This window comes from Plecotus auritus (assembly GCF_963455305.1).
Source record: "Plecotus auritus genome assembly, chromosome: 7".
NCBI lineage: Eukaryota > Metazoa > Chordata > Mammalia > Chiroptera > Vespertilionidae > Plecotus > Plecotus auritus.
Genome location: NC_137774.1, coordinates 91,796,493 through 91,816,750, shown reverse-complemented (window position 1 = coordinate 91,816,750; position 20,258 = coordinate 91,796,493). Strand labels below are relative to the sequence as shown.

The window sequence follows — 20,258 nt, the reverse complement described above, 5'->3', positions numbered from 1 at the left end:
CCCTTTTTGTCAAAAGGAACCCTCTTCTCACAATTCAATTGCCCACAGCTGTTGCTTGAGTTTTCAGTTCATTCTGAGGTTGAAACCTCATGTTGGATGGTACCATAGATCTGTCTCTCGCACAATGGCGTGAGCTGGGCCCTCCCTGGAGAAGAAACCTGGGTTCCCCAAGATATATGATCAATGCCGGGGCCCCCCACCAGTGGCGGGATCCCAAGGCAGGTGCTGGGCATGGAGGCCATAGGGGCATAGGCTACCAAGGAGACAGAACTGAACCTTACATCACCCTGCTTGGCCCCTGAGGATGGCTGGTTAGTCAATGACGGGTAAGACTCCTCAAGGGAGGGGCAACCTAAGACAGGCACAGTCGCAGGGGCCATCAGGAGAGAACTTGGGGGTCAACAGAGGTGTGGCATAGATCCTCACCCCCCCAACATTACAGGGGTTTGAACACTCGCCCCTTCTGAGGGAGGTCTCCTGCCCCATGGCTGCTTCGTGCTTCCCATGCCCAGCTCAGATTGGGACCCAGGCAACAGAGAAGTGGTTGATGGCAGCTGCCCTATACCTAAATCTAGCCTAAATCCAGGAGTGCTCAGGGCTTTCTCAAGGATGCATATAATCCTTTCCATTAACTAAAATTGTTGTTAAGTATTAAATTTGACAGTAAAATAGTCAAGTTTTCAGATTAATTTAAATTGGCTAAATGAAATAAGGGAATATTCAAGAAAATCTAAGGCTGTTCCTAAAGTATTAACCAAAATTTCTATTTGTAGTTCATTTCATGGTAAAATTGCTTAACATGCAATGAACCTAAAACAGTCATATTTTTGTGCAAAAAATTAAAATTTAAAGTTATCAAGACTGCATTATATATTTTCCAAAAGCCTCCTAATAATTAAATCAAAAAAAGGGGGGATAGTGGAGTAATATTATGTAAGGAAAAATACCTTGTAAGTAAATTACATCTAGAAAAATTTTTACTTTGAAAATTAATTTTCATTTGTTACGCTAACAGCAAGACACCCATGAAAAACACACATGGTGTCAAAATAAGCCAAAGGAAAATTAGTTGGGCAAAAATAAAAAGGATCCCAAGTCAAATTTATAGAAAAGACACCTTTATTAACTTTTGGTCGAGAATATGTTTGTATATTTTCAGAAAAAAAAAACCATGTGGATTCCTGCAACAGAGAGGAATTAGTAGGAAATAATTCAGCCATGAAGACAAGAGGAGACGGCATACGCTGAGGGGCTCTTCTATAGGCCCTACCTGCAACCTAAGACAGGCACTGAATCAGAGCGATTCAGTTAAGCCGATGACGGGTAATGCAGGCGTTAAACCAGGTATCCCGAGTCTCCCGACCTAAAGACAGGCGCAGCCACCGCAGGGAAGGCTCTCTGGCCTTAATTCCAGGCTCTACCTCTCCTCCTCGAAAGATACTTGTGGGCTTGGGAAACCCACGGGAGGAGCCAGGTCACTACTCCCTCGCTCGGTTAAAGCCCACTCCTGCTTAAAAACAGAAAGGGAGGAGATGCCGGGAGCCATAAAAGCAGTTTGGTCTTACTTCCTGGTCAGCCCTACTTCCTGATTAAGCAAGAACAAAGAAAGCCCGCACTGCCAAAGAAGCCCGCGAGCGCCAAGGGCCAGAAGAACCTCCCACATCAGAGTAACCAATCAGCTAGGACAGATACCCAGTCCCCAACCAATCATCCCATGGCAACTCCTTATCCTACCCCTCCCCTCCTGAGTGCTTATATACCGCAACGCTCGAATAAAAAACGAGGCTTGATCAGAACCCTGTCTTGCCTCCGTTCTTCGCGTTCCTTGTTTGTTTCATTCTCTTAGGTGGTTCCTGCGTGCCGTCGTTGTTGCCCCGCGGGCCGGGGCAGGTAGAGCCGGTGGTGAGAACTGCTGAAAGAGGCATTGTAGAGGCCCAATACTAGGCCTCAGAGACCGAGGGAGACAGTGAGCCTGAAGGTGGAGGGCAAGGATTAGGTACCTGGTATATAAGGGAGGGCTGGTGGCTGTGTAAGTCTTGGAGCAGGAGACTGGTTTAGCCAGATATCTGACTGTAGGACAAAGGCATAATGGCCACCATGATGAGAAGGTATCTTTATTATTTAAAAATATATATTTTTATTGGTTTCAGAGAGGAAGGGAGAGGGAGAGAGAGATAGAAATATCAATGATGAGAGAGAATCATTGATTGGCTGCCTCCTGCATGTCCCCACTGGGGATCGAGCCCACAACCTGGCCATGTGCCCTGACCAGGAATCGAACCATGACCTCCTATTTCATACGTCGACACTCAACCACTGAGCCACACCCTATGGGCTGAGAAGGTATCTTTAGACTGAAAAATGATGCAATGCAAGCAATTCTATAGAATATAATATTTATTATAGGGTAATTTACTTACAGAAAGATTGGGTCAGAGCAGACAGACAACCTAGCAATCCTCAAAGATTATTCCCCACTAACAGACCCTTGTTACAGTATTTTTATAGTATAGTTCAGTTACTAATGATTGACAAGACAAAGAATACAGTACAAACCAGAGGCCATACCTTTTGGGGGTCTTGTGATAGATGGTTGCTTATGATCAATCACTAGGCCATTACTAACAAACATATTTATGGCTACTTCTGTTGTTAATCCTCACCTGAGGATATTTTTCCATTTGTTTTTAGAGAGAGTGGAAGGGAGGGAGAGAGACCCAGAGAGCGAGAAACATGGATGTGAGAGAGACACATTGATTGGTTGCTTCCCACACAAGCCCCGACCAGGGCCAGGGATTGAGCCTGCAACTGAATTACCTTGACCAGAATCAAACCTGGGACCCTTCGGTCTACAGGCCGATGCTCTATCCACTGAGCCAAATTGGCTAGTGCTGGCTACTTTTTATTTTTCCTGTAAGGCGACAAGGACAGTGGGTTACACCTGACATCCCAGTGGGGTTTTACCTACAGCCCCTTCTCTCCCCAGGGCCCTGGCTGGGACAATCATTTGCAGAGTTATCATCAGCCCAGTGAGGGGATCCATGTGGGCCCCGACTCCCAACTCATGGACAGGCAAATGCAGGGCGCGAACCTCTAGAGGTCCACCCAGCCCAAACTGGTCAAGCCCCTCCCTCCTGCTCCTGAAAGTGCTCTGCTTGTCTCAGGGTCCTTATAGTGTGGATTCTCATGTGTGAGGTGGCTCCGACTGCCCACCCAGGGCCATATGGTTTTCAGCCTGGGATTCGCACACCTGCCCACCCGCCCAGGGACTGCTGCTAAGAAGTCCCAGCCCTAGGAACTCATTTCCAGGCAGGAGACCCTGTGCTGGTCAGTCCCACTGCGTTTGCCATGTGCATCAGCACCCACCCCACAGAACAGCCTCATCATCCAGAGAAAAAGGAAAAGCAAAGTGCTGAGGGTCTCGCCCGCAGTTCCCAAGTGTAAGCTGCACACATGGAACCCAAACACCAGATAGCCGGGTGTGCCAGGAATGTCAGGCTACAAATCATTCTTTTTTTTTTTTTAATTTAATAAATCTTTATTGTTCAGATTATTACAATTGTTTCTCCTTTTTCCCCCCATAGCTCCCCTCCACCCGGTTCCCACCCCACCCTTTGCCCTTACCTCCCCCCACACTGTCCTCATCTATAAGTGTACGATTTTTGTCCAGTCTCTTCCTGCACCCCCCATACACCTTTCCCCGAGAATTATCAGTCCACTCCCTTTCTATGCCCCTGATTCTATTATATTCACCAGTTTATTCTGTTCCTCAGATTTTTAATTCACTTGATTTTTAGGTTCACTTGTTGATAGATATGTATTTGTTGTTCATAATTTTTCTCTTTACTTTTTTCTTCTTCCTCTTCTTAAAGAATACCTTTCAGCATTTCATATAATACTGGTTTGGTGGTGATGAACTCCTTTAGCTTTTTATTATCCGTGAAGCTCTTTATCTGACCTTCCATTCTGAATAATAGCTTTGCTGGGTAGAGTAGTCTTGGTTGTAGGTTCTTGCTATTCATCTCTTTGAATATTTCTTGCCACTCCCGTCTGGCCTGCATAGTTTCTGTTGAGAAATCAGCTGACAATCGTATGGGTACTCCCTTGTAGGTAATTAACTGTTTTTCTCTTGCTGCTTTTAATATTCTCTCTTTGTCTTTTGCTCTTGGCATCTTAATTATGATGTGTCTTGGTGTGGTCCTCTTTGGATTCCTTTTGTTTGGGGTTCTGTGTGCTTCCTGGACTTGTAAGTCTATTTCTTTCACCAGGTGGGGGAAGTTTTCTGTCATTATTTCTTCCAATAGGTTTTCAGTATGTTGCTCTCTCTCTTCTTCTGGCACCCCCATAATTCTGATGTTGGTACACTTGAAGTTGTCCCAGAGGCTTCTTACACTATCTTCAACTTTTTGGATTCTTTTTTCTTTTTTTTGCTTTTCCGGTTGAGTGTTTTTTGCTTCTTTGTATTTCAAATCTTTGACTTGATACTTGCGTTTCTCTAGTCTGCTGTTGGGTCTCTGTATAATATTTTTTATTTCAGTCAGTGTATGTTTAATTTCTAGTTGGTCCTTTTTCATATCTTCGAGGGTCTCGTTATATTTATCGACCTTTTCTAGGATATTCTTGAAAAGCCTTATAACCATGGTTTTGAATTCTATATCCAGTCGTTTGTTTTCCTCCATTTCTTTTGTTTGTGATCTGTTTCTTCGTCTCCCCATTTTTCACTGCTTCCCTGAGTTGGTAGGGTAGCTTTGTGTGCTAGGTTTCCTATATGGCCCAGTGGGTCGGCCTCCCCAGTTAACCTGAGGTGGACACTCTTGGTGCACCCCTTTGTAGACTGTGTGTACAGCCTTGTTGTAGTTAAGTCTTTATTGTTGTTGGTATCACTGGGAGGAATTGACCTGCAGGACAGTTGGCTGGGAGGATCAGCTGTGTCTACACTGGGAGATTTTCGGTGCTGGAGACAGCCTTATAGGATTAGCCTTGCCAGACTGCAAAAGTCTCTGTGCTCAGCTTGGAAGGGGTGGAGTCTCAGGGCGGAGCAGACAGTCTTGGCTTCCGGTCAGCCCTGCCCTTGCGCGCGCACGAGTCTCCAGACCTCTGCCTTCTGCGGTTCCCGAGTTTCCGCCTTACAGTCCAGATTTCCCCCGTAAGAGTGTGGGTCCCCAGGGGCTCGCCCAGAACTGGGGTTCAGTGCAGTCAGGAGCTTCTGACTCCCTTCCGCTAGGGAAAGCCTGTGGTAACCTCCGCAGTCAGTCTTTGTGGGCACTCCAGACCCCTGCCACCGCAGCTCCCCTGAGTCTGCGAGTCTCCGTGTGTCTTTCTCTCTACCTGACAGTCCAAACTCCCCCTGTATGAGCCTGAGTCCACAGGGTTTCGCCCAGAACTGGGGTTCAGTGCAGTCAGAACTGGGATTCAGTGCAGTCGGGGGCTTCCTTCCCCCTTCCACCAGAGAAAGCCAGCCAGGCACTCCGCCGCCCTTCCTCTCTGCGCACACGTCTCCGTACCTCAGCTCTTTGCCGCTCCTTCTCCGTGAGCTTTCCTCTTTCCTTCTAGTTGTAGAATTTCCACTCAGCCAGCTTTCCTGTGGTTCTGGATGGTGTCCGTTCTGTCTTTTAGTTGTAGTTTTGAAATTGTTGTGTGGGGCAGCAGTTTAGGTGCTTACCTATGCCGCCATCTTGGTTTCTCTTACAAATCATTCTTAGTGCTCACTGTTCTGAGCACTGAGCGTAGAAATAGCCACTTCTTCTGTGCCCCAGTGCCACAGATGCAGCATGGCAGCTGCATCTGTGGTGCCAGCAGGTCCTACTTTTTAATGGAGCATAGATACTCATCAATTAGAAGGCTTTGAGATGCTTGCTAAGGACAACGAGGTTGGTCAAAGGTCACAGCATGAAAGATACCTGTGACACAGAGATGATCTTCATTCTGTTGTATAATCCCCTCCCACAGAGTATCAGGACTGGCCTATGTGACTACTACAGAATAAACAGAAAGGATGATAGGCGACTCCCAAAGCCAGGTCATAAAAGTCATGGAAACATCTACCTTAATCTCTTGGATCTGGGGGAGCCAGCTGGCATGAAGGAACATGTGGTGAGCTGTTACAGCCATGGCATACTCTGCCCCACATTGGGCGCCATATGTGCTGAGCCAGCTCATCCAGGTGGTGAAGGATTGAGAAAAGACAGACAAGAGAAAAAAGCTGGGTCTGGGTGGGACGCTGTCCTCTCTGATGGAGAGCTAGTGACAGCACCACAGCTTGAAAGCTGTGTCTTTATTTTATAGCCAGATTCCATGAGGCAAAGTAAGGGCATGGTCAAAATGTTTACAACATTCTCCTGGGTTTTGAATCTACTCAATTACATGCACCTGAACTCTATCAAGCCCACATCACTCAGCCACGTGGGACCACAGGTTCGGACCATAGGGTCAAGCTTACAACTATAGCCTTTGGCTATAATTGTGCTAAGAGGACTTTGCCCTCCAAGCTAGGACTTGCACGTGGCTTTGCCACAAGAGGACCGTGCCCTCTCATTAGTCCGAGGCTTGAACCTGTCCAAACACTATGGCCACTTTCCACAGGAATACTCAAGCAGCTTCATGGAGAGGCCCATGTGGTACAGGACTAAAACCGTCTGCCAATAGTCAGCAAGGCATTGGGCTTTGCCCCCCTTCCCCCTCCCACCCCGCCCCAATCTTGTGAGTGAGCAATCATGCAAACAGATCCTCTGGCCTCAGTCAAGCCTTTAGATGATTACAGTCCCAGCTGACGTCTTGGCTGTAACTTCAAGAGAGGTCTTGACCAACTCAGCTAAGCTGCTCCCAAATTTTTAACCCACAAAAACTTTGAGACAATAAATATTTGTTATGTTAAGCTGCCCGATATGGGGGTAATTTATTATGCAGCAATAGATAACTAAAACAAAGACCTAGGCCTCTAAGATCTTATTGTCCTACCTGTCCTTCCTAGGATGAGGGAAGATAATTATTATCACTTTGGCCCCAGAAATAGCCTCTCCCCTCACAGATGAGGCCCTACCACCTATGCCCACTGCAGAGCCCATGAACACGGTGAAGGAACCTTGTAGAAAACTGCCCTAAGTAGATTTAACAAATAAAAATACAGGATGTCCAGTTAAATGTGACTTTTAGAAAAACAGCAAATTATTTATTTATATATGTATACCAAATATTACACAGGACATGCTTATACTGAAAAAGTATTCATTATTTATCTGGAACTCAAGTTAACTGGGCATCCTGTATTTTACCTGGTAACTCTTTTACTAAGAGTCTGGAGTCACTGCTGTTTCCACATACACCTGGGAGTAGCCTTGGTCCCCATAAATCTTCTCTTCAGTTGAAAATATACCCACAAATATTTAAAAAAATAAAGGATCATAAAATAATACTATGAAAAAATAATAATATACCATCAAGGGGCTCTAAATCACTGCCAAACACCCTGCTGAATCCTAAGGCCCTGAAGACTAGGGCACGATCCCTGCTCTCACAGAGCTTTCAAGTAGGGGAAGGAGATGTGCAACAAAATAAATTACCAGATTTGTAAAGTGCTGGGCATCAGGGAGGCACTCAGCCTCAGCTATCAGCAACAGAAAACCCAACCAAAAAGGCTTAAATAAAGGTTTTATTTCCCACACAAAACAAGAAGTTCGAAGTATGTCTTCTGCTGGCTTTGGCTCAGTAGGTCAATAGTGTCAAAGCCAAGACCTCTGTAATTTTACTGGCTTTTCCCTCATGACAGCAAGGTGACTGCCACAGCTCCAGCCATCAAGTCTGTGTTCAAGACTGAATAAAGAGTGGAAAGCAAAGGTTTTCCAACCCTGCCTTCTGCAGTTGATTTGTTTGTGTTTTATTGGTCAGAACTGAGTCACATGGCCACCTTTAATTGCAAGGGAGGCTGGAAAAATGGACCATAGGATTATCATGATTGGATTAGACCAGTCCAATACATTGCCGAGTAAGGGAGAAGAGGGGAAGGGTATTGGGCAGGCCCAGTTATGTCTGCCAGGTGCTCCAACAGAAATTCATACAAAGTGCTTTGCAAACTCATGCTCCACCTGAGGGATGGTGGTCAGGTGAGGCTTCATGGAGGAGGTAGCTTTTGAGCTGAGGCTTGTGGAATCACCTGGCATTTGCCAAGAAGAAAAGGGACAAGGAAATTCCAGGCAGGGAGGACAGTGCTAACAACTGCATATTGACCAGGGGATGGGTGGAGATATCAGTGAGGCCAGTTCACGAAGGGCCTTGATGGCCATGCTAAGCAGTTTGTGCTTAACCAGGCGGAGAGCATTTTTCTCTCACTTCACTCAGCTTACAGCAGCATTGGACACATTTGACCACCCTCCTTTCTTGCTTTCTGCCATGTACAACCCTCCGATGTTCCCTTCCTGTGCTCCTGCTCAGGGTCCTTTGAAAACTCCTGCTCCTCTACATGGCCACCAGAGTTTTGTGTTTAACCCCCCACTGAACCATGCTCCTTTCTCCCACGGCACTTGCCACAGTGGTAATTAGATATTTATCTGTGTGGCTGTTTGACTACATACTGTCTCTCCCTCTGCTTGCTTGTAAGCTGATTCTGTGCACCAGTCCCTGACACACAGCAGACCCTTATAAAAATCTATTGAATGAACTGATGAATAAAGGGCAACATGTGTGTATGGAGTGTGGGAACTGAAGGGGTGTGAGCTGGGAAGATGTGTGGCTTGTCTCCTTTTGTTCCAGTCACTCAGTTGGTTATGATAGGAGGGGGACAGAAACTAGGGATGAGATGCAGGCAGGTCCGATATGGGAGACCAGATAGGATTCTGCTCCCAGGTCTTTGGTTCTGCCTCTGAGGACCGCCAACTAGAACAGAGTGAGACCCCATGAGGGAAAAAGGGATTTAATTCCAACTGATGTGTCTCATGTCTGGGTATCCCACTTCCTCCTTGCAAGGAGAGGATGGTAACACTAACCGCCCCCCCCCCCCGCAACAACACACACACACACACACACACACACACACACACACACACACACACTGGCCAGCTGGGGAAAAGGCAGCAGAGAGAGTGACACCATTGTTTTTGAGTGGACTCACTTCCGTGTACATGGCTCCCTCACTGCACCTGCTGAATTCAGGATGGGCTCTACATTCCAGCTGTTGGCAGGAACATCCTTAGAGATCCAGCAATTATCAGGAAAGCTCTGAATAAGGGACCAGGGACCAGAGAAGGACAGCATCTTGCAGCTGTGCTTGCCCTGGAACAGTGATCCAGACCCTGAAGAGGTAAGGTCTGTTGATCCCACTGCCTCCATCTCCTACCCACCCTTTTAGAGCCCTCAGGGGACACAGCCTGCCAAGGATGAGACTCAGATCCAGGGTGGTAAGGGAGGAGAGGAGACAGACAGGCTCTGGAGTGGTTTCAGTGGTCGCCAACTGGTGGTCCGCGGACCACTGGTGGTCCATGAGGTCCGAAAAGTTGGTGGCCTCTGGTTTAGATGATAGAAAAGAGTCAGAAAGCCTAGCTAGCATTTGGGAGAAATGTCTATTATATGAATGACGCCCGGGTACACTCATTCATATAATTTTGAGAGTTAATGGTCTTCTGGACTCTACAGCTCATCAAGTTAGCCCTCTGTGGTACCCTTCCTCTGCTTACTCAGTGGCAGAACCCCCACCTCCCAAGGCAGGCTGTTCATCTTCAGACAGGCCCCACTCTGCCACTGCATGTGCCCATGAAGTTCCCAGAGAAGCCAGCTGAGGTGGGCAGCATGATCTCCATCTTGCAGCTGAGTGAACTGGACTGGGAGGCCAAGGCCACATAGTAAAGCAGGCTCCTGACACTCATGCCAGGGCTCCCTCCCTCTCCAATGCTCGGCCTTTCCTATCAGCCCCTACCAACACCCTGGCTCAGTGTTCCAGTTCTCCCTGTGCTGTGCTGAAATCTATCCCTTTGCCTTCCACAGCCACCTGAGGGGCATGTGGACCTTTCTCCAAAAAACTTTTTCCTTGTCTGTTTGTCTGTGTTCCCATCTGGTCACAGCTTCTGTCCACTCTAGGGAAAAGCATTGCTGCGCTCTCACTGCAGGAGAGGGTGGGGATGGGAGGAGCCAGGGACTCCCAAGAGGGGCTCAGAAGACTGGGCATTGGTCTCCCCAGGTCTGCCTGTGGGCCTGTCGCCAGACTGGGACCCGGCAGGAGTGGGTCTGCCTCAAGCCGGCCTGTAGTGTGTGGGTTCTTGACTTCGTGCAGGAAGGATTTTACAATAGGAGTCCAGGTGATTTTGAGAGTACGTTTATTAACTCTGGGGACAGTGACAGACGGAAGGGCTTAGGGTAGAAGAAGCAACAGAAAAGAGACTAGATGGAGCTCTGCTTTGGCTCCCTAGAGATGTTATAGGAAAGAAGTGAGCCATGGCGGGGCTGCTGTCAGCTCACTGGAAAGTCAGAGAAAAGGGGCCTTGGAGACAGGTTTAGGCGGTTAGTCCAGGATGAGCTGCCACTGCCCCCTGCTCTCATGGTTACAAATTTCATGGGGACCCTTAGAGTTTAGGAGAGAAAAACAAAGATGCAAGCCTGAGAGGGAAGAAAAGTGTGGACTTGCCCCAGAGAGAGCCTGCGCTGACATCCTTTGTTTTGATGATTTTTAACTCTCTTCCTCAGGGGCTGGAATCTTAGGGGAGCGTTTCAGCAGAATGTTCATCAGTTTCCCAGGTGTGTTTTTTAATATGCTGATGAATCAAAATTAAGGCATAGGGGAGTTTGGGATCATTCTCTCGTCAGCTTCACTGCTTTACTTTTATCTTGGGTCTGCTTTCTGTCTGTAATTGTTTTTTGTGTTGCTAGTTCCCCTGACTTTACCTGTCCTTGGATTTGGCTGGTACAAATGGCACTAATTGGGGCTCTGTTACCTATTTCTCTGACAAGGTGATTTAAGCTATTTATTCTCTCATTAGGGAGGAGAGGTATAAATCATTTGCTCTGAGTGTCCTTGGTTAGGGAAGATAAGGTCTTGCGATTCACTAACTAAGCAATTTTCAATCTTTTTCATCTCATGGCATACATCAACTAATTACTAAAATTCTGTGGCACACCAAAAAATAGACTTTTTGCCAATCTAACAACAAAAAAATAGGTATAGTGTTGATTCATTCACACCAGATGGCAATTGTGTTCACTGTTGTCATTTTTTTGTTTGACAATCTAAGGGAAAAGAGGTCAGTGTCCCTGACTAAATAGTCAGATATTGCATGTTTTAAAAATTCTTGCAGCACAACAGTTGAAAATCACTGCATTAGCTATCTGTGAATTAAATTGTTCGGCCTTATTTAATTCTTATTCTTGGAGGGAGGGGTAGAGAGAAAGAGGAGGGAGAAAGAGAAACATCAGTTTGTTGTTCCAATTATTTATGCATTCGTTGGTTGCTTCTTGTAGGGTAAGACCCAGGTATGACTTGGGACATGCTTATACTGACCAGGGATCGAATGTGCAACCTTGGCATATCAGGACAATGCTCTAAGAGCTGTTTGGCCAGGGCCAGTTTAATTACTTTGTCTTAGGTTTCCCATTTCATTTGCCAAGAAATTGCCTTTCTTCTCACTATCCTGCCTCACGCCCACGAATTGTGTTCCCAGCTGATCATGACACTTCATCACACTGTTGTAGTAAAATGGACCCTGGCTGTACCCCAGCAGCCTGGCACAGTGGTCAGGGGCCAGAGCTGTGGTGTTCTGCCACCCGGCTTCAATCCTCGCTTAATGGTATCACCTTCGATAATAGATTTTGCTTCTCTGTTTTGCTGTATAAATATGCCAATGATAGTAGTTCCTACTTCACAGGATTGTTGCAATGATTAAATGAGTCATTTACCCAACAAATAGTTATTGAGTGCCTGCTATGTGCCAGGACAGGGAGAACCAGAACTGTTCTAGGCACTGGGATTAAGGCTCTGATCTCATGGGACTCCAATTCAGTCAAAGTATACTGATGGCCTGCTGAGTGCCAGAAGCCAGACATCTGGTGACATCTGGCCATTGTCTACAGCCTTTGGATGCCACCAGCCAACAAAGGGGTGCATTTGGAGGAAGAACAGCAAGATAGGTGGGCCAAAGTGAAGTCTGGGTCTTTCCTACATGCCTCAACGACTCTTCCATCAATGCTCATCTGCTAGGAAAGGCCGCTGCAGGCTGCTAGGGAGAACAAAGCCAGGTCTCACCCCTCCTTTTATCACTCTTTCCTAGCTCTGGACTTTGCCTTTTAGGACTGGCAAGGAGGGCAGGCCAGGCTCCCTGGCTGGAGAGCTTGAACTGTTACCTAATGCCACTGGGCTCCTCCCAGGGCCAGCAGCAACCTGAGCTCCAGCCCCCTTCTCCCTTTGTCCCCCATCTCCTTCCTGCAACCTGACTCCAGCCAGACCTTGGTTCTCAGGAAAGCAGAACATTTCCCAGGTACAGAAGCCACCAGGAAGGCCTGGCACCCTTGGAAAGGGAGGGGCCCAGGGCCTGCAGGGAGGCCCAGGCTTCTTCTATCACCACTAGCATTGACTCCAGAGACAAACTCAGCCTAAACATTCCAGGGGGCTTGTGGGACACCGAGAGGGACCCAGCCACATTAGCTGGAGAGGTGTGGGTGGAGGCCAACACAGGCCAGGGCAGGGCCAGAGCAGCCTGCACCCCAGCAAAAAGTCTCTGGGGAATGGGATGTTGCTGGTGTGTGGGATTTGCCTTCACTCCCTGTGCAGCCTCAGGAAAGGCTTCTTTCCCTTCAGAACCAGAGGGGTTCAAAGGGCCTTTCCAGCACATTCATTAGTGACTCTAGGCCAAACCAACTTGTGAAGGGCTTTTCCACAGGAAAAACTTTCAATACGCAGTCCCTGTACCATGCCGTCTGCTTCTTCAAGCTTATCCACCTGCTCTCGTGTTAAACCCACACACGGCAATACATCCACTCATAACCTCCCCAGGCTGCCACTCTCGTATACACACTCAACATTCCTCCGTCCAATCCAGAGCTACTGCAGGAAGGAAGACTGATGGGGGTGCTGTTATTGGAACCTCCTGCCCTCTCCCCCAGGTCCCAGGAGAGGTTCTGCTCCCTTCCTCCCCTCCCTCTTTGCATCTCAGGTAAGGAGAAGGGAAACCAGATTAGCAGGATTTGACACCTGCAGTTCAGGCCAGCTGTCTTCTCTTATAGCACGGGGAGGGACATGGGCTCAGTGCTGTCCCGGCACCCATGGCCAAGGTGGCAGAGAGCTTTCCTTCCCCTGACAGAGCCCTCGGGAAGTCAGGGCTGAGACAGCCTCCTTCTCTCTGTCTGCCCACTGCCTCAGACAGCAGAAAGGGTAAGAGTGTGGAGCAGGTGAGGTCTGGGAGAGTAGGATACCTGGGCTCCATCCTTCCATCTGGGGAAATGGTCTATGCCCTATCTTACCTCTAATGCCAGGTAACTTTTCCATGCACCTGAAGCCCTGAGAGTAATAGGAGAGGGACCACACCCGGGAGTGTAGGCAACAAAAAACAACAGAGGGCTCAAGGGTTTTAGATTCATTTTTTGTCAACCACAGGAATGCCCCTGGCTGAAAGCCTGTGGCCATAAGCCAGTCCATCGCATGACAGGCCTGGAGACCTGCGGAGACCCTGTGGTAGAGATTTCAGGCCTCTGGAAGGGTCAGCTCTGCTTGTCCCTAATCATCCAACCTCCTTGAGACCCTTGAGCCCTGGGTTCACAGGGGCAGCTCCAGGGGAGAGCTCAGTTTCAGCCTGGTTCTGTCACTAGGTAAATTTGTGTGGCTCCCTTTAGACCCCTGCACCAAACAAACAGGGAACCTCAGTCTCTACCGCCCACAGGATCAAGACCAAGTTCCTTAGGCTTGGGACCTCCACCATGGCGCCTGTGGCCTCTCCACGTTCATGTCTTTGCACTGGCCCTGTGGACCCTTTCACACCTAAGTTCCTGGCTAGTCAGACTGAACACATTTGTCCTGAAATATGCTGTTCTTTACTCCTGGAACACCCTTCTTTACATTCCACTCCGAGGGGGCTGCTCAGCGCTCCAGGCCAGGTTCAGGGATCAGCTCCTCTGGGACACCATCCCTGGGCCCTGCAGGGCTGACTGCTCCCTCTTCTGTGCTCTGCAGTGGGGGAGCAGATGTCTCTTCTGGATCTGGTAATACTTTGGGTTTCATCTGCCTCACCAGATGGCACTGGGACCAGGCCTTGGTTGTTTTTATGGCCCCAGGCCCTGGAATGAGGCCCAGGATGCAGCAGGTGCTCAGTAACTATTTAATGAGAAGTGAATTAATGAATAAATTAGTAAGTAGAAGGGTGAGGGTGGACATTGCCAGGGGTTAGGCTCCCAGGATCTATGTATGGCCCTTGACTCTGAGTTCCCCGTGGGCCAGGTGGATAGGTCACTGGGCTTAGAGCACTAAACTGAGCATGAGTATGCCCTCCCTCCCACACCCAAGTTGCCCACATGCAGTTTCCCAGGGTGATAAGTACTGATTGAGCAACTACTGTGTGCAACACCACGTGCCGTCTATCTCCCCACCCTCCAACTATTCTGTCCTGTTCCTTGAACCTGCCCAGCCCATTCCCACTGGGCCCTCTACTCTTGTTCCTCTGTCTTCCTGGAATGCTCTTTGTTCTGATCCTCTCATGGCTGCTCCTTGGATTCTTTCAGGTCTCAGCAAAAAACTCCTCAGGGAGGCCTTCCCTGATCTCAAGTTGCTGCTCTCTGTTCTCATTAGTCTGTTTAATGCTCTGTACCATGCTAACTCATATTTTTCTTGTTTATTTATTTGTCTGTTTGCCAATTGTCTTTCCCTCCCTCACTCCTCCCACAACATATGCACACATTGTTAAGAAGGCAGCATTTGGCCACCTTCTTCACTGCTGCATCCCAGCACTGGAATAGCACCTGGCACACAGTAGCTGCTCAGTAGATGTTTAGTGGATGTTCAGTGAATGAGTATAAGTGAATGCCAGGCTTCTGGGACAAGGGTCCAAGCCAGACAGTCTTGTCCTCAAGGAGTTCACGGTGCAGTAGTCAGACAGGTACCCAGAAAAGGCTAAAGGAAATCGATACAATTTGCCACCGTTGATAAAATCTTTCACCACCCACAGAAGCTGCATTGATTGCACATCACGCCAGGTGCCTCTGTTCTTTAATGTTCACAACCTCCCTAAAGGTAGGAATTACTATTTCCACTTGCCGGTGAGGGAGCAGAAGCTTGGGTGGTATGCCTGCCTCCAGGTCAAACATGAGAAAGAAGCATGGTTTTAAGCCCTCCCCTCTTTAACATACACTGAGTGGCCAGATTATTATGACCACCCCATCAGTACTTCGTTGGGCCACCTTTTGCCTGCGATACTGCGGCGATTCTTCTTGGCATTGACTCCACGAGATGTTGAAAGGTGATGTATCTGACACCATGCCTGATGAATAGCACTGTCCAGTTCTGTGAGATTTGATGGTTGTGGAAGCAGCTGCCTGATGGCTCTTTTAACTTCGTCCCACAAATGCTCAATTGGATTGAGATCTGGTGATTGTGGGGGCCACCTAAGCAAGGTAAAGCCTCCCTCATGTTCTTGAAACCACTCCTGCACAATATGAGCACTGTGGCATGGCACATCGTCTTGTTGGAAGAAGCCATCTCCATTGGGACATGCCATAATCATGATAGGATGAACTTGATCAGCAACGATACTTAGGTATGTTGTGCTATTCAGATGTTGTTCCACACGAATTAAAGGGCCCAGATCATGCCAGGAAAACATGCCCCAAACCATAACACTGCCCCCACCAGCTTGAAGGTTTGCACTCATGCATGCAGGGTGCATGCTTTCATGCTGTTTCCGCCAAATTCTCACTCTGCTATTTGCATGATGCAACTAGAAACGTGATTCATCAGACCACATGACTTCTTTCCAGGGCTCAGCTGTCCAATCCTTGTGTCCCTGTGCGAATTGGAGACATTTTATCTTGGTAACTGCAGACAGCAAAGGTGTTCGAACAGGCCTTCGGCTTCCATATCCCATACAATGCAGTGTGCGGCTAATTTGCCTACAAACATCAGGTGGTCATAATAATCTGGCCACTCAGTGTGTGTGTGTGTGTGTGTGTGTGTGTGTGTGTGTGTGTGTATTTTTTTTTTTTTAAAGAGGGTGAGTGGAGAAGGACTGGTGCCTGCAAGAAGAGCTAAAGGTGGGGATGGATTGCAGGAAGGGTAGAGATCTATCCCATCCAGCCTGGGGTGGGGGACTCCTTTCTGCTCTCCTCTGCCCAGGGAGATCCCAGGCTGCAGATGGGGTTGGTTCTGTGTGTCCTGCCTACAGGGCCTGATGGGAGAGAGATGTCACCTGCTCTTACCCAAGCTCCCTGTCTCTCTCGCAGAGTTCCCAGCCATCCTGGAAAGGTTTGGAGTGCTCCCACACACCAACACCACCATCCGCCACAGAAGAGTCTATTAGCAGAGGGCCTCAGGATAACTCCTGAACACTGGGCCCCAGAGTCTACGCCTGACCTCCTGGAGTCAGCACCCCCAAGCGGGTTCAACTGGATCACATGAGAGCCCCTACCTGCTTGTGATCTTAGCTGTTCACCAGCTCACTCCTCCATCCAATGACCAGAGCAGTGGAGGGAGCAAAAACAAGTCAGGAGACCTGAGTTCTGTGCTGGCTCTGTTACAGATTCACTGTGTGTCCTTAGCCAATAACTTCCTCTCTCTGGGCCTCACTATTCTGAATGCAGTGTGAGGGCTGGACTCAGGATCTTTTACAGAGTTCCCTCAATGTTTGAGCCTAATTCATAGGAATGGCCCTCTGATGATGCAATTCCAGGAAGGGTGTGATGGGCAAATGGAATGGGAGGTTTAGAGGACTTTCCAGTTGCCCTGTTCATTATGAGCCACAAATGGTCACACCTGCTTGTGAGTGAGCCTTTCCAGAGGTGTCCTGCCAGCTGTCTGGTTATCTCACACAGTGCCAGCAGCATGGTGTGTTTGGGGAAAGACAGGAAGGTGGTGGGGACAAGATTGGGGAGGTATTCAGAAAACTATGGTACATCTACACAATGGAATACTATGCTGCCATAAAAAAGAAGGAATTACTACCATTTGTAGGCACCTGGATGGAATTAGAGAACATTATGCTAAGTGAAATAAGCCAGTCAATGAAAGAAAAATACCACATGATCTCACTCATTTGGGGATAATGAAAAACATTATAAACTGATGAACAAAAACATAGATACAGAGGCAGTAAAGCATCAAACAGACTGTCAAATTACAGCGGTAAGGTTAGGGAGAGGTGGGGGAAATAAGAGATCAACTGAAGGACTTATATGCATGTATATAAGAGTAACCAACGGATGCAAAACATTGGGGGGTGAGGGCATGTATGGGAGTGGGTTGGGGGGGCAATGGTAAGATATGTACACATATAATACCTTAATAAAAAAAAAGTTCAAGCTCAAAAAAAAAAAAAAGATTGGGGAGGTAGGCTGGAATCATGTTGGACAAGGTGGAGGGAGAGGGAGTGCTTGCTTTGCTCTGTGAAGTAACATGTATACATGCATGCAGGTACAGTGTGTACTTGTGCACAGATCAACTTATGCATGATTTTGTGCATGGGTAGGTATGAATACATGTAGGTGTGTGCCTTAACCACATACATGTACATTTTTGTGGGTGCATAGCTACCTGTTTGAACTTAATGTATGGATGAGGCCCCAGATTTGTGAACTCAAAATGTTGTGTGCTTATGCCTGTGTAGGGTGTGTGTGTGTGGGGGGGGGGGGGGGGTCTGGGGGCTGCATGGTTCCAACTGCCTTGGATACTGGGAAGGCCCGAGCTGTCCAGAGCCACCTCAATGGGCAGCCTACCTGGCCCTTGGTGCCTGGGGGCTGTAGCTAGGCCCCCAGGAGGAGGAGTTCCATTAAGCTGGCAGCTTTAGGATATGAGTTGGCCATGGCTCAAGGGCACAGTTGGGCAGGCAACTCTTTGGAGACCTTCCTGGGGGAGGGGATCTAGGTTCAAAACAGAACTATGGAGCAAGGTTCCAGGCGACTTGTGATCTGGAGATGGCCCCAAGCTTCAGGTCCAGATTAGGGTGCTGCTGTTACAGCTAGCAACTGTCTAGGCATGGACATCAGAGCTCAGGAAGCATCTGGGATAGAGGTTGGGGTGGTCCCCCTGTGGGTTTCAGGAGCCCAAGGGTCCAGCACCCACTCTGATGGCCAGCTCCCCTCTCTTCCCTCCCCCATTCTATGCTTGGGGAAACTCATCCTACTGGATTGTCCTACTTCCAACCCTACTCTGGTCTCTCCCCACTCCCACTCACTGTAAGCAGGCACCTTCAGGCAGGACAGGAGCACTGGACTTCAAGTGGGAACGCTATGTGTATGTACACCGGTACACTCTCAGCTTGGCCACACTCTCCTTGTGGCCCCTGAAAGTCATTTTGTGCTCTATCTAGGCTTTGTTTCTGCCTGTCCAACCCCACTGGCCAGGGCCTCAGGCCAGGTTCTCCTCACTTCCATCTTGGGCTATTGCAACCATCAATTTCCTGTCCGCCTCTCAGCCTCTGCGCTCCAATTCTCTGCCCCACCTACTGGACCCCACCTTCCTGTGTTGCTCACACTGTCACCTTCTGTCCTCCTGGTCCCTCCCTTGCCTGGTTAACTCTCCTCCTCCCAGAAGTCTCTTCTCTGACTCTCCCAGGTGGGCTTCTCTCAGACTAACTCCACACAGCATGTCTCCCTTAATGAACTAGGAGTGCATGTAAGGCAAGGCTGGTTCTTTTCCATCTTTATGTTCCCAAAGCTCAAGACAGGCCTGGAACTCAGTAGTTGCTCACAAAGTATGTGTTAAAAGAAAGAAAGGGAAAAAAAGATAGAAGGGAGAAAGATAGAGGAGAGAGAGAGAGAGAGAGAGAGAGAGAGAGAGAGAGAGAGAGAGAGAGAGAATACATGTTGGAGAGAAGGAACCCTTGCAGAATGCTCATTTCATGCCCTTTCACTGCTCTAGGAGCCAGCTGTTTTCCTCCCTTACTCCCAGGGCTGGGGAGCATAGCAGGCCCCAGGGGGAGGTTCATAGAGGGCTATCATAGTGCAATTCCGCTTCTCTGCTGCCTCCTGCTGCTGAAGAAAAGAAACTGCTGGAAGTTTCTCTGGCTGCAGTGTCCTGCCCTGCCTTGGGGATAGGAGAGACATTTTTTGGAGTGCAGGGAATAATGGCTTTCCCTTATGCTGAATGTGCTGATTCTTCATTCTCCTAAAAACAGCCAGAGGACATGGTTGGTGCTGTCCTTCCCTCCCTCCAAAGCCCACTCTCCATGGAAGGGTGTGAGCTGCAAATCTGATCTCCAGCTTTTCAGGGTGGTCAAGGGGCCTTCTGAGCACCTGTAAAGTGTGGCTGAATTACAATTCTTTGTTTATCCATTCCCAGTCCCTCCCCTCAAACCTGGCCTGAGTTACCCAAAGGCAGGGATCACCTGTTCATTTGTTCAACAAATATTTGAGCATCAGCCTCATGTTGGGGGTTCTCTGATCTCACTGACCTGGGTGGATTTGGACTTTCATCTTAATCTCTAGCCCCAACTTGAGGATTGGCAGACACTCTTGTTTTCAGACATGGGACACACTAGTGGATGACTCAATAGGAAAATGGGGAGGGGCTTTGGATCCCCTCTAGGTCCTCTAAAATGTATGTTGAGGGGAGAAATGGCCCCCTCTGACCTCGGTCCAGGCTTCCTGCTATTAGCTGTGGCCAGACCAATGAAAGCCCAGAGGAACAGACTAAGAAGAACCAGTCTCAAAGCAGCAGTGTGGTAGGGGCCCAAGTCAGGGGCTGCTGCTGGCTACACTGCCAGCACCATCCTGCCTCCTTGGAACTCCACTAGTAAAACCAGGGCAAAGGAGACTGTTGGACTCAACAACCTCTGAGGACCCTCACAAGTCTGTTACTTGGGGACCTGTGAGAGGGCTCCCAGCCAGGCCAGGAAATAGAGCTGGAACTAACCACTGGTGATCCCAAGGCCCACGGCTTCCGCAGCTCCACAGCACAGTTCACACAGGAAGGCAGACACAAGGGATGCCACCCTGCCACACTCAGAGCAGATGCCCTCTCATCTGCTTCTGGGTACAGGCCTGAGACTGGGGTGGAGGGAAAATGTTTTAAGGAACAAAAATGTTTAAGGAACACATAGCAGCCTGTGTTCACTGAATGACACCATGGGAAATGTGCCAGATGTGGT

At 48.5% G+C, this 20,258-nt stretch overlaps 1 protein-coding gene across 1 annotated transcript in view; it reads right to left on the bottom strand.

Moving 5' to 3' along the window:
* The window catches only part of POR (cytochrome p450 oxidoreductase), a 118,379-nt gene that overhangs the window by 87,961 nt on the left and 10,160 nt on the right, over positions 1-20,258 (bottom strand). The window lies entirely within an intron of this gene.